The 10,244-nt window shown below is 44.4% G+C and overlaps 1 protein-coding gene across 2 annotated transcripts in view; it reads left to right on the top strand.

Moving 5' to 3' along the window:
- The first annotated feature begins 3,185 nt into the window (after positions 1-3,185).
- ccdc120a (coiled-coil domain containing 120a) overlaps positions 3,186-10,244 on the top strand; it is a 33,309-nt gene continuing 26,250 nt past the window's right edge. For both annotated transcript variants that reach the window (XM_082519556.1, XM_082519554.1), the window contains exon 1: positions 3,186-3,418. The gene's annotated coding sequence lies outside the window, so the exon portion shown is untranslated. The remainder of the gene's footprint in view (positions 3,419-10,244) is intronic.

Here is a 10,244-nt window from a genome sequence, read left to right as displayed (position 1 = left end):
AGTCTTTAATGTTTCCACAGTCTGATGGGTTGGTCTGCTTGATCGTGCCGGTGGTGGTCGGTCCAGTGTGTTCTATCAAGTCCAAAGTCAACAAAGATGCTAATTTCCTTTTCCTTTTTGGGCGTAAAGCACCAAAACAGCTACCTGTGTTTGAGCGGGCAGTCAACTCACCTGCCTGACTTGAGCCCCTCAAAGAATTTGTGGAGTATTTTCAAGAAGGCGAAACATCTGACCCAAAACTACAGCCGAGCTGAACACCTCCATGTATCACCACACGGGTGCAGTGATTTGTGGTAAAGGAGCCCCAAATGCTCTGTGTGCATACACAACTGATCAGAAGTTTGACATTTCATAATGGAGATCCTTTTTTCAATGATCGTAGGAAATATCATAATTCAAGATACTAGATGTCTGAGCCATACGCGATAATCATCAAAATTTAAACAAAATAAAAGGCTTAAAATGTTTTACTGTGAGTTTACCTGTTTTAATTAAAGTATAGCTGCTTTAATGAAATGAAATGTGTTTTAATTAAAGTATTAACTACACAACTTTTTACAGTATTCTAATTTTTTGGAGAGATGCACTCTTAAAGACGAGAGCCTGAAGAAGAAGATGCTTCCTTCCTCCCCACAACCGCTCACAAGAGATGGCCGCTCCTCCCTAACCCTGAGCCGGAGGCTCCTTCCTGTTGAAAGGGAGTTTTTCCTTCCTACTGTCACCAAAGCGCTTGCTCACATCATCAGACGCTGAAAGTCAGTCAAATAGTAATTGGAGTACAGTAGAGAGGAAGCAGCAGCGGATTTAAACATCATCTGAGCAGAAATCAGCGGAAACAGGAGCAGCTTAGCCTGAAGCCTCGTTGTGTTTCTGCACATGTGGGTGGTGGTGGTGGTAGGTGGGGAGCTATTCTTCTGGATTCGTCCCAGCGGCAGGATTATTCTCTGAATTAACCCTTCAGATGTGCTGCTCCGAGTCAAACTGAGATGCTCGGAGAATTTAGATGCACATTTGATTCACAGTTTGCCAGATGTCACCAGAGTTTCTGTTTCCACGTTTTCTGCAGGTCACCTTCTGCTCATATTCATGTTTTTAAATATTGCTCACTGAGTAAAGTTCAACCTAAAATGATTTGATGGGTTTTTATATTTTTTCAACAACATATTTATATGATTAACAATCAAAACACACATTTAGGTACGTACGTATTCAGACAGTATTTGTAATTTTGGCTCTGTAGACCATCACAGTGGATTTTAAATCCATCAGTCACTGAATTACTTTAAAGCCTCTAACAAACAGGGCGGACGGTGTTCAATAATGGCTTTAATCCTCGTTCAGGAAATGCAGCAGTTTTGTTAAACCCCTGGAAATAAAGCTGGAAGTCTGCACTTCAATCACATCTCGAGTGTTTGACTTGAAACTAGAGATCCAGCCTGTTACAGAAAGCTGGTTTTCATGACTTTATCACTGAGTGAAGTTGATTTTTCGTGATCCCTGTGGTTCACGTAAAGGTGAAATGACTTGTTTTCCTTTGTGTTTTCAAGCTTACATATGATTTTTCTTCACCAGCTGATCACACAGACCTACTGCCCCGGCCTCCGTCAGAGCTGGAGCTGTTCCAGCATTCATCATGTGGAATGGGAGGGTTTCCATCAGAGTGATCGTCCCTGGCTTCAAGTCTCTTCTGGCACACAGACATTCATCTCAGTAAAAGGAGGAAATGTGAAGAGACTGCACTGGTTGTGATGGAAAGTGTTCATATCATTTTCACTGATGCCTACAAGAAATCGGTATTTATGTATACAGTCTCTTGGAACACGTTCCAGCTTTTACGTCAAAGTCAAATGAGAAAAGGAAGCAAATTAAAGGAACACTTTTGCATACCTGACAACATCAGGGCATGCTCCTAATGAGGCTTCAGAGGTTGGTGTGTGGGATCTCCTCCCAGATCTGGACCAGGCCTTCTCTGAGCTTCTGGACAGTCTGGATGGCACTGTCCCAGAGGTGAACTATTGGATCTAGAGGATGCCGGGGTCTCAGCCCACCCTCATGAAGTCTGTTGCTGATTGTTTTGTGAGAAACGTTCTCACCGGTGGCCTGCTGGAGGTCATTTTGTAGCTCTGGAAGTTCTCATTGTTCCTCCTTGCACAAAGGAGCAGATACTGGTCCTCCTGATACATTAAGGGCTTTCCACAGCCCTGTCCAACTCTCCTAGAGTAACTGTCTGTCTCCTGGAATCTCCTCCATGCTCCTGAGACTGTGCCACAGCAAACCTTGTGGTAATGGGTGAAATCCTGGAGGAGTTGGACTACCTGTGCAAGGTCCAAGTATCGCTTCATGCTACCAGTAGTGACGCTGACCCTAGCCAAATGCTAAACTAGTAAAATACAGAAAAGATGAAGAGGGTAAAACCATTCCTGTTTTTGGGGTTGTGTCATTGTTGCTCCGCTGTTGTTAGTTTCATTAATGCCAAAGCAGATGAAACTAATTAACAACCCTCTGACCACATCAATATACCTGGCAGTTTAACTGACCTGATGCTAAACTCTGATTAAAAAGTGTTGCAGTGTATAACACTGACAGATGAGCACTGGTCAAATACGTTTCATCGCTCCGAAAAGAACAGAGCTGGAGACAAAGCAGTTATTTTAAGGCTGACCACTGTTACACATTATAGAACTGTCCAACAGTGCAGTCTTATTAGTCAGACACAGTAACATGAATAAGAACAATTAAAAGGTTTTTCTTTTCTTTCTTTGAGAAACCAGATGAGTCGCCCCCTGCTGGTCACGGAAAAGGAAGGCACTTCATCCATCCTTTATATCCAGTCTATGACCTTCACTAAGACGTTTTTTAAAACTTAGTTTTTGGCTGAAACGTGTTTTATAAATCAAGTTGTGAAAAAAGCGTGGTGTAAGCAGACTGATGTAGGTGTGCGGATGGCTCTACATCAGATACAGTTTCCTCTGATTATCGTCGCGGATGGGAGGTGAAACATAAACTTAAAGAAGTCCAGAGGCTTCTCTTTCCAAGCTCCTTAGACTACGATGACCTGGATGACTGAGAACCTTCACAGACACGTCGCGTTGTGAAACATGAAGGGACCTCCTGCTGGAGTCGGGCGAGGGCGTGCGCATGCCCGCCGCATGGTGCTGGCGTCGTGAGCGCGCCTCGTGCTGCTGCTGCTGATGGAGCTTCACTGAGCACAGAGAGTGGCCGCCGTGTCGAGGAGGAGGATGAAGAGTGATGAACAGAGTGTCGACCCTACATGACTGATCGGATCGCTGCACGCGCGAGGCGACCGTCGGCGTCATCAATCGGCGCGCAGAGTCCAGCTGATGTGAGGCTGAGCGCGAGCCGCAGCGGGAGACAATCAGCTGAGCGGCACCTGGACGTTGTGACGGAGGAGCTGCAGGTAAAGGGTCAGGCCAGCAGGTAGGAGCTGTCACCCGCCTGCGCACACGGCCCCGGCTGGCTCCCCGCCGCTCCGCCAGACTCCATTCAAAAAATCGCTGTTTTTAGTCTGCATGTCTGCGGGCTGCAGCCGAGCTGCACGAGGCGGTGCCGCGAGTCCACCTAGCCTCTCTTTAACAAATCGGGTCACAGTTCAGAGGGCGGCGGCGGGAGGAAGGCTGGGCCGGGCTCGGAGGTGTGCTCTGCAGCTGTGCCAGGTTTTTCCGCAGAGACAGAAAAATCCTGAGTGAGGCTGATTTTAACACCGAAGCCGCTGCGATGATGAGATCTGACAGCAGTGTTGTTGTTGTGGCTGCGCGTCACACCCAGCGCCACGTGCTGCCGCCGCTGCTGCTCCTGCGCGCGATGTTACATATCGGTTTGTAATTATTTATTAATAATTATCTAATGAAAGGTTGGAGGGTTTTCCCAGTTTTCCTGCTCAGGATCATAAAACACTGACTTGACGGACAGACCCAGGGTATAGTGTGTGTGTGTGAGAGTGTGTAGGTGTGTGTCTGAATGTGTGTGTGTGTGTGTGTGTGTGTGTGTGTGTGTGTGTGTGTGTGTGTGTGTGTGGTATATGCATGTTTGTACATATATGTCGGGGTTCATCTCCTGTTTTCTCTTGAAACCAGTCCCTGTCTTAAACATACATTCTCGCGAGTAGGGGGCGACTTACCTGGTTTCAATGGAATAGAAGTCTATGAGAAAACTTCTCCACTTCCTACCTGATCTACGAGCCCAGCAAACACATTCTTGATGAGTTTATTGGCTGTATCACTAGCTTTAGGTCTTAATAAATAAAACATGATATTTGCTTTGTAAATTACAGCCCCTGAAAGGAGCTGGATGTGCTTTAAGCCATAAGGACATAAAGACAAAATCATGATAGGGCCTCGCTTTGAATATCTAAATTAAAATGTGACACACGCAAAAAACCTGAATTACTCCAAAAGTTATTTTAGTTAACCAAAACTAAATTAAAAAATAATTCTGAAGAAAATATCTTTAGTTTTATTATTTGTTACTTTGGTAAAATCTGTTATCTGCCATATATGTCTACAATACTGAGAGTCAGCTGCCATAACTCTGCAATAAATACAGTAATAATTCAAACAGAACTATATCATAAAATGTGCAAAATAAGAAAAAGTTATGAAAGCTTTAAAATAAATTTTTACGGAGTACAAACATTTGCATCTGAAATATAATGAAGTTGCAGCAGAAACCGTCCTAACACAGAAATACTTAGAAGTACATGAAAACTGCACCTCTGTAAAGTACTTTCTCCTTCATGCTCTCATCCAATGGCGTTACTAGTACTCTCTACAGTACTGCAGGTGGGCGGAGCCCCCACGGCTGTGATGGCGGTAGAACCATTATTTTGACCTCCTTCTTTCTTTTCCCTTATTTTTCCTCCCTCGGATGTGCTCCCTGTGCAGTCGCTTTGGGACACACACACACACACACACACACGCACGCACACACACACACACACACACACACACACACACACACACACACACACACACACACACACACACAGCTATTCTTGCTGTCCTGCCTTGTGTGAGGCTCAAAATGAGCCTTCGGGGAGCCACTGTAAGCAGGGCTGGTCCACATATAGACACAAATACTGGTTTGTCTGCCTGAACACAAATCTGTGCATCCTGAGGATGAACAAAAATGTCACCAAACTGAAGGAAAACCAAAGTCATGTCAGTTAGATGTCCTGATGTGTTCCTGGTTTGTTCAGAGTATAAATTAAAACCAAATAGACCAATCAGAGAGGAGGTAGATCCGTGCTGCAGATATTTTTTCCCAGACTCTTTATTAACGTTTATTACAAACAAGCAAAGAAACAGTGTCCTGCTTCAGTGTTGATGTAAAACTGAGATCAGAAGTCCAGCAATGAGTTCAGGAGCAGCTCGGTGACTTCATTCATCCGATGTGAGGAAAAAACTCAATGAGTGTTGAAGCAGATTAATTTAATCTGAGGAGATTTTCTCACATTAACTCAAGCGGCTCAGAAGTGGATTAGACTCCTCCTGAAGCTTAGGCACGAGCTGAAGCCCACAATGAAACAAAAACCAGAGTGAAGAAGAAAGCCTGACCTTAACACAACTGACATGCTGAGGCATGACCTGGAGAGCTCTGTTCAATTAACACATCCTAGAAATGTCGATAAACTGAAAGGAACAAATCAAAGTTTTCAGTAAACTCTAACAGAGGCTGTAGCTGCTAATGGAGCTTTATTCCTTTTAAAAAACTGTGTGTTTAGTCAGCTACAAGCTGCAACCTCCACATCAGAAACATGAACTGCAGTTCCTCGAGCAACACATGAGGCTAGCTCTAAAAGCAAATAACTCCCCATATACTGTATATAAAAGATGGACGTAGCCACCTTTGAATTACCATTAGTTCTGGAATCCGGATTTTGAAACCTCAGTGTTACTGGTTGAGATCATGTTGGTCTTTTAGGGCAGGAAGTTACCATATTTACACCACAGGGTGGAGTGAAGCTATTAGCTAAAACTAGTTAGCTTAATTAGCAAGCTGCGTCAACAAACTGTACGCGTACGATGCAGAGATAACCGTTAATTAGTTCTAATTAACCAAAAATGAAGCATAAATGCTTTGGATGAACTGTACCACACAGCAGGACACTATGTTTGTACAATAAATGCATTAAAACTGCAGTGAACAGGCTCCATGCAGCACCTCCAGCTAGCTGCAATATAGCTATGTGAACAGTGATTAGCCATGCTCCCTAGCTTAATTACACAGGTGTATGAGAGGTAAAGAAAAAAATTACACCTCTTAGAGTTGTTATAATGGGGGAAACTATTCAAATCACTGTACTGGGCCTTGATACTTTCTGCTGTTAGCACCACATAACAGGGACATGCATGTTAACATTACTGCATATACATCCAGCTCATGTAGGACTTCTAGCCTCAGCTAATGTGTAGACCTCGTCTCTGCTTCTGCCTTTAAGACACAAAATGTCAGTGAAACAAGCAAACAAACAGTAACGGAGACAACAAAGACAAAAACCGGCCTGCATGATCACGCAGCACTCCGCCCTGTTGTCCTGATTTTGTCATCACTACGGGCTCCGATGCTGAGGCATCAACATGTTGAGTCCACTCACAGGCGGCGTGACAGTGGCTGTGTTCAGCTTTTACAGATGACATTAGATCACATTTTGAGTAATCAGTGGGGAAATCCTGGTGATTCCAGCTGGCTCACTACACGTTTACGAGTTTGCAGATTGACTGTGACACCGAGTAAGCGACTTTATCTTGTTTCGTGGATGGAAAAGCGTTGCAGCAGTGTAGTGTTGTGTAGAAGTGTTGGTAGCAGGCTGAGATGTGTGCAGGACGCTTATTTCTGAGAGCAGGATAATGGGAGCTGAGGGGGACAGACTTGTTGTTTTGCTGCAGGAGCAGATGGATGTTTGTGTGTATGTGTGTGTGGTAATCGTTGGTGTGTGTTTCCTGGAGTTTGAACTCTCTTCTTCTGCTGTTTGTCTGTTTCTGTGCTCGCTCCATAAAGCAAATTAAAACTGAGAGAGAGAGAGAGAGGAGGATTAGAGGATTTAACGTGCTGGTCAGAGCTGAACATTAAATCTGATGAATTCAGATTTTTCTCTCAGACTCACGGCCCATGTTTACTGTATTAATGAGGACCTTCAGGCTGCATGTGGAGCCGGTCCTGCAGAACACCAAGTCTGAGTCTGATCACTCTGACGGGCGTTTGCACCTGCACAGAGGTCGGTGTGTCCACGTTCGAGTCCGGTTAGGGTCAGCTGAACCAGCCTTCAGCTGTGTGCTTGTTTTAGGAGAGCCTTGAAGCTTCTGCTGGAGACAGTCAGCAGAAAGCAGGCAGCTCGAGGCTTCTGCGTTTGTTTTTCACCGACAAGAAGCTGTCAGAGCAAAGTGATGCAGAGACTTTGCAGCATAGAGCCATAGAATAAAATTTCACCCAATTCTTTCTTGCTTTTGTTTAGATCTTTTTCTTCTTTATATATTTTGCTTTTCCTCTTTCTTAATTTTTTTTGTGGCTTCTTTCAAACTTTCTTTTGCATGTTTGTTCCTGTTTCCTTGATTTTTCTATTTTTCTTCTTTTATTGATTTTTCTTTGTATACTTTGCTTTTTAATTTCTTTACACTTGTTTTTTTCTTTTCGTTTTGCTGTTTTGCTCCTTTTTTCACTACTTTTCACTCTTTCTTTCCTCCTCTCTCTCTGTTTTAGTAAAGCAGCTTATTCCGTTTCAGGCTCATGGCGGCATCGAGGGAGCCGAGGCACTCAGGCTCCTCTCTCTCTCTCTCTCTCTCTCTCTCTAGTAGCCTCCTTCAGCTCCTCTTAGGGGATCCCCTGCCACTCCCGGCTCAGCGGCAAGTGTAATCCCTCCTGAGAGTCCTAAATCAGCCGCGGGCACCCCGCGCAGGTGGCTGGAGAGAGTTATACTTGTGGTTTTATTCTTTCAGTCATTACCCAAAGTTCATGAACATGGGTCAGTGTGGAACATGAGCTGACATGACTCGCCTAACCGAGCTTCCTTTACCTTCTCTTTATTTGACCTTTAACCTTTTTATCCTGTTTAAAGTTCCTTTTTGATGCTTTGCAGTCGTTTCTGTGTGAACTGATATGTTGCTCAGAGAGATTCAATAAGATGGCCTTAGTTTATTTAAACAGGAAGTGATGTCAGATCCTCTGCTTCCTGTCCTTCCAGATGTCACCAATTCACTCGGACACCACAGATGTTTCAGATGCATAAAGCATATAGTCATGTAGAAGAGTGGTCCCCAATCCCAGGCCAGTCAGTGAGTCGTTTGGTACCAGGCCGCGAGAGTTCAGGCTCGGGTGTGAAATTGATGGTTTTCAGGGTTTTTACCATCTTTACAGTTAACTCGGTTTCCCTGGGTCTTTTCCTGTGTGTTATGAATAAATCTCCTTTTTTTGGTGCCTGTACTGGTTTTATTTTGTTGTATTTATCCGCGACACCTTAAACGCCGGTCCATGAAAATATTGTCGGACATAAACTGGTCTGTGGCGCAAAAAAGGTTGGGGACCGCTAATGTAGAACATCTGCAAACATCTGGTTTGAGATTAAATGCTGTTTCGTTGATTACATTATTGATTATAATGCAAGGACACGCGGGGAGAAAGGAGCAAATGATGCAGAAGGTTACGGTGATAGGCGGGGATACGGAAACACTCATCAGCTGATCGAAGGTGCACGTAGTGTGAAAAGTGAAGGTCACGTGGAAGCGCATTGAACCTGCCTTCTTTCCAATGACCAGCAGGGGGCGACTTGTCTGGTTGTAAAAAGAAGTTTGATTGTATTGAAGTCCATGCAAAAAAGACCCTGCAGCTTCCCTGGTCTCTTTGAACTCAGTAAATTCTTTTGGTCTAGTTTATGGTCCAAGTCGCTTGTTTCAACTCTTATTTATTACGACACGAGGTTTGTGCTCTAAATTATGGTCCTCATTAATCCCAAGAAAGACAATAAGGTTTGGTATGCTTTAGGGTCAGCCGCAATGAGAGTGCAGCATTAATCACGTCCACAGTAAAAGCTGAGAAAAATTTTCAGCTTGAGGTTTTGAAGTCATGACTGTGCCTGTGTTTGTTTCTTATATTCAGTTTGTGCAGAGTGAATGTGTGCTGCAGAGTGATGGGTAACAAGTAAACTGCTCTGAATGCGATCAGGACTTCACAAACCAGAAGTCCTCGGCTGTTACTGAGCGATCTGCAGGTGTGATGGTATTCATCTCTTTGCTGTTGCTCCTTCTTCTATCCCCAGCTCACGCCTTCATCGCTGTCAGCCGCAGGCAGCAGTGAAGAACATTTCTCAGGCTTCATGTTTGTATCTGTGGCTGTTTTCCGTTTTCCTCTCTCACGTGCAGAATCTCTTGTCTTGTCTCAAGCATGGTCAGAGTAGAGGTTCTTCCTGTGTGTGGATCTGTCTTACCTGCACTGTTCTCACATGGGCAAATATCAGATGTGTTAAAGGCAGTTTAATATGTGATCATATGTCAGGTAGTCTCTAGAAGAGGTCAGGGCTGCAGTGCATGTGTGAGCCAAGAGGGGCAAGAGTTAGACCCCGTGTTTGCCCAGAAAGGTGCAGGTTTCAGTGAAGCACTCGCTTTACTACGCTGTCATTTCAACGCGTCCCCCAATTATTAATTTTAGTTGTTTCCATGTGTTTATTTTAGATTAGCATGTAGCATGTGTGAGCCAGACGGGAAGCAGAAGTTTGTCCTCCATGCTGTCCTGAAAGATGCAATAAAGCTAATTCAAACTGGATGAGCGTGTTGACAGATGGAGAGAAGAGCAGCGCCTCTTCTCCTCACTAGCCCAATTAGATTTAGCTAAACTTTGCCTTCACCAGTATCTTTAAGTTTCTGGCAGGCAACGTCTTCTACTACTACACCCACTCATGAGGACATCACCGTCATTTATCCTTAAACCCTGCCGATGTTCCAGGTGTCAAAATACCAATAAGACCCAGTGACAGTGCTGACAGACTCCACACTCAAGTCCTGTTAGGATCAGCAGAGCTCAGCCTTTCCCAAAGCTTCAGCAAGATTTAAAGAGCCTTCAAGCTTCAAGGAAACACCGTGGTGAGTCTGGTTCTCCCGGGAGCAGATGATGCAGGTTTAAAATCAAAATATTTTGGGTCAAAATGAACAGAAAGTTAATTCAGGAAGATTCAGGGCAGCAGTGCATGTGTGAGAGCAGCTTGGAGGGGCAGGAGTTTGTCCCTGAGTTTGTCAGCT

The sequence above is a fragment of the Aulonocara stuartgranti genome (assembly GCF_965226115.1).
Source record: "Aulonocara stuartgranti genome assembly, chromosome: 20".
Taxonomy (NCBI): Eukaryota; Metazoa; Chordata; class Actinopteri; order Cichliformes; family Cichlidae; genus Aulonocara; species Aulonocara stuartgranti.
The sequence above is the reverse complement of the archived record's forward strand: the minus strand, read 5'-3'. Positions and strand labels throughout refer to the sequence as shown.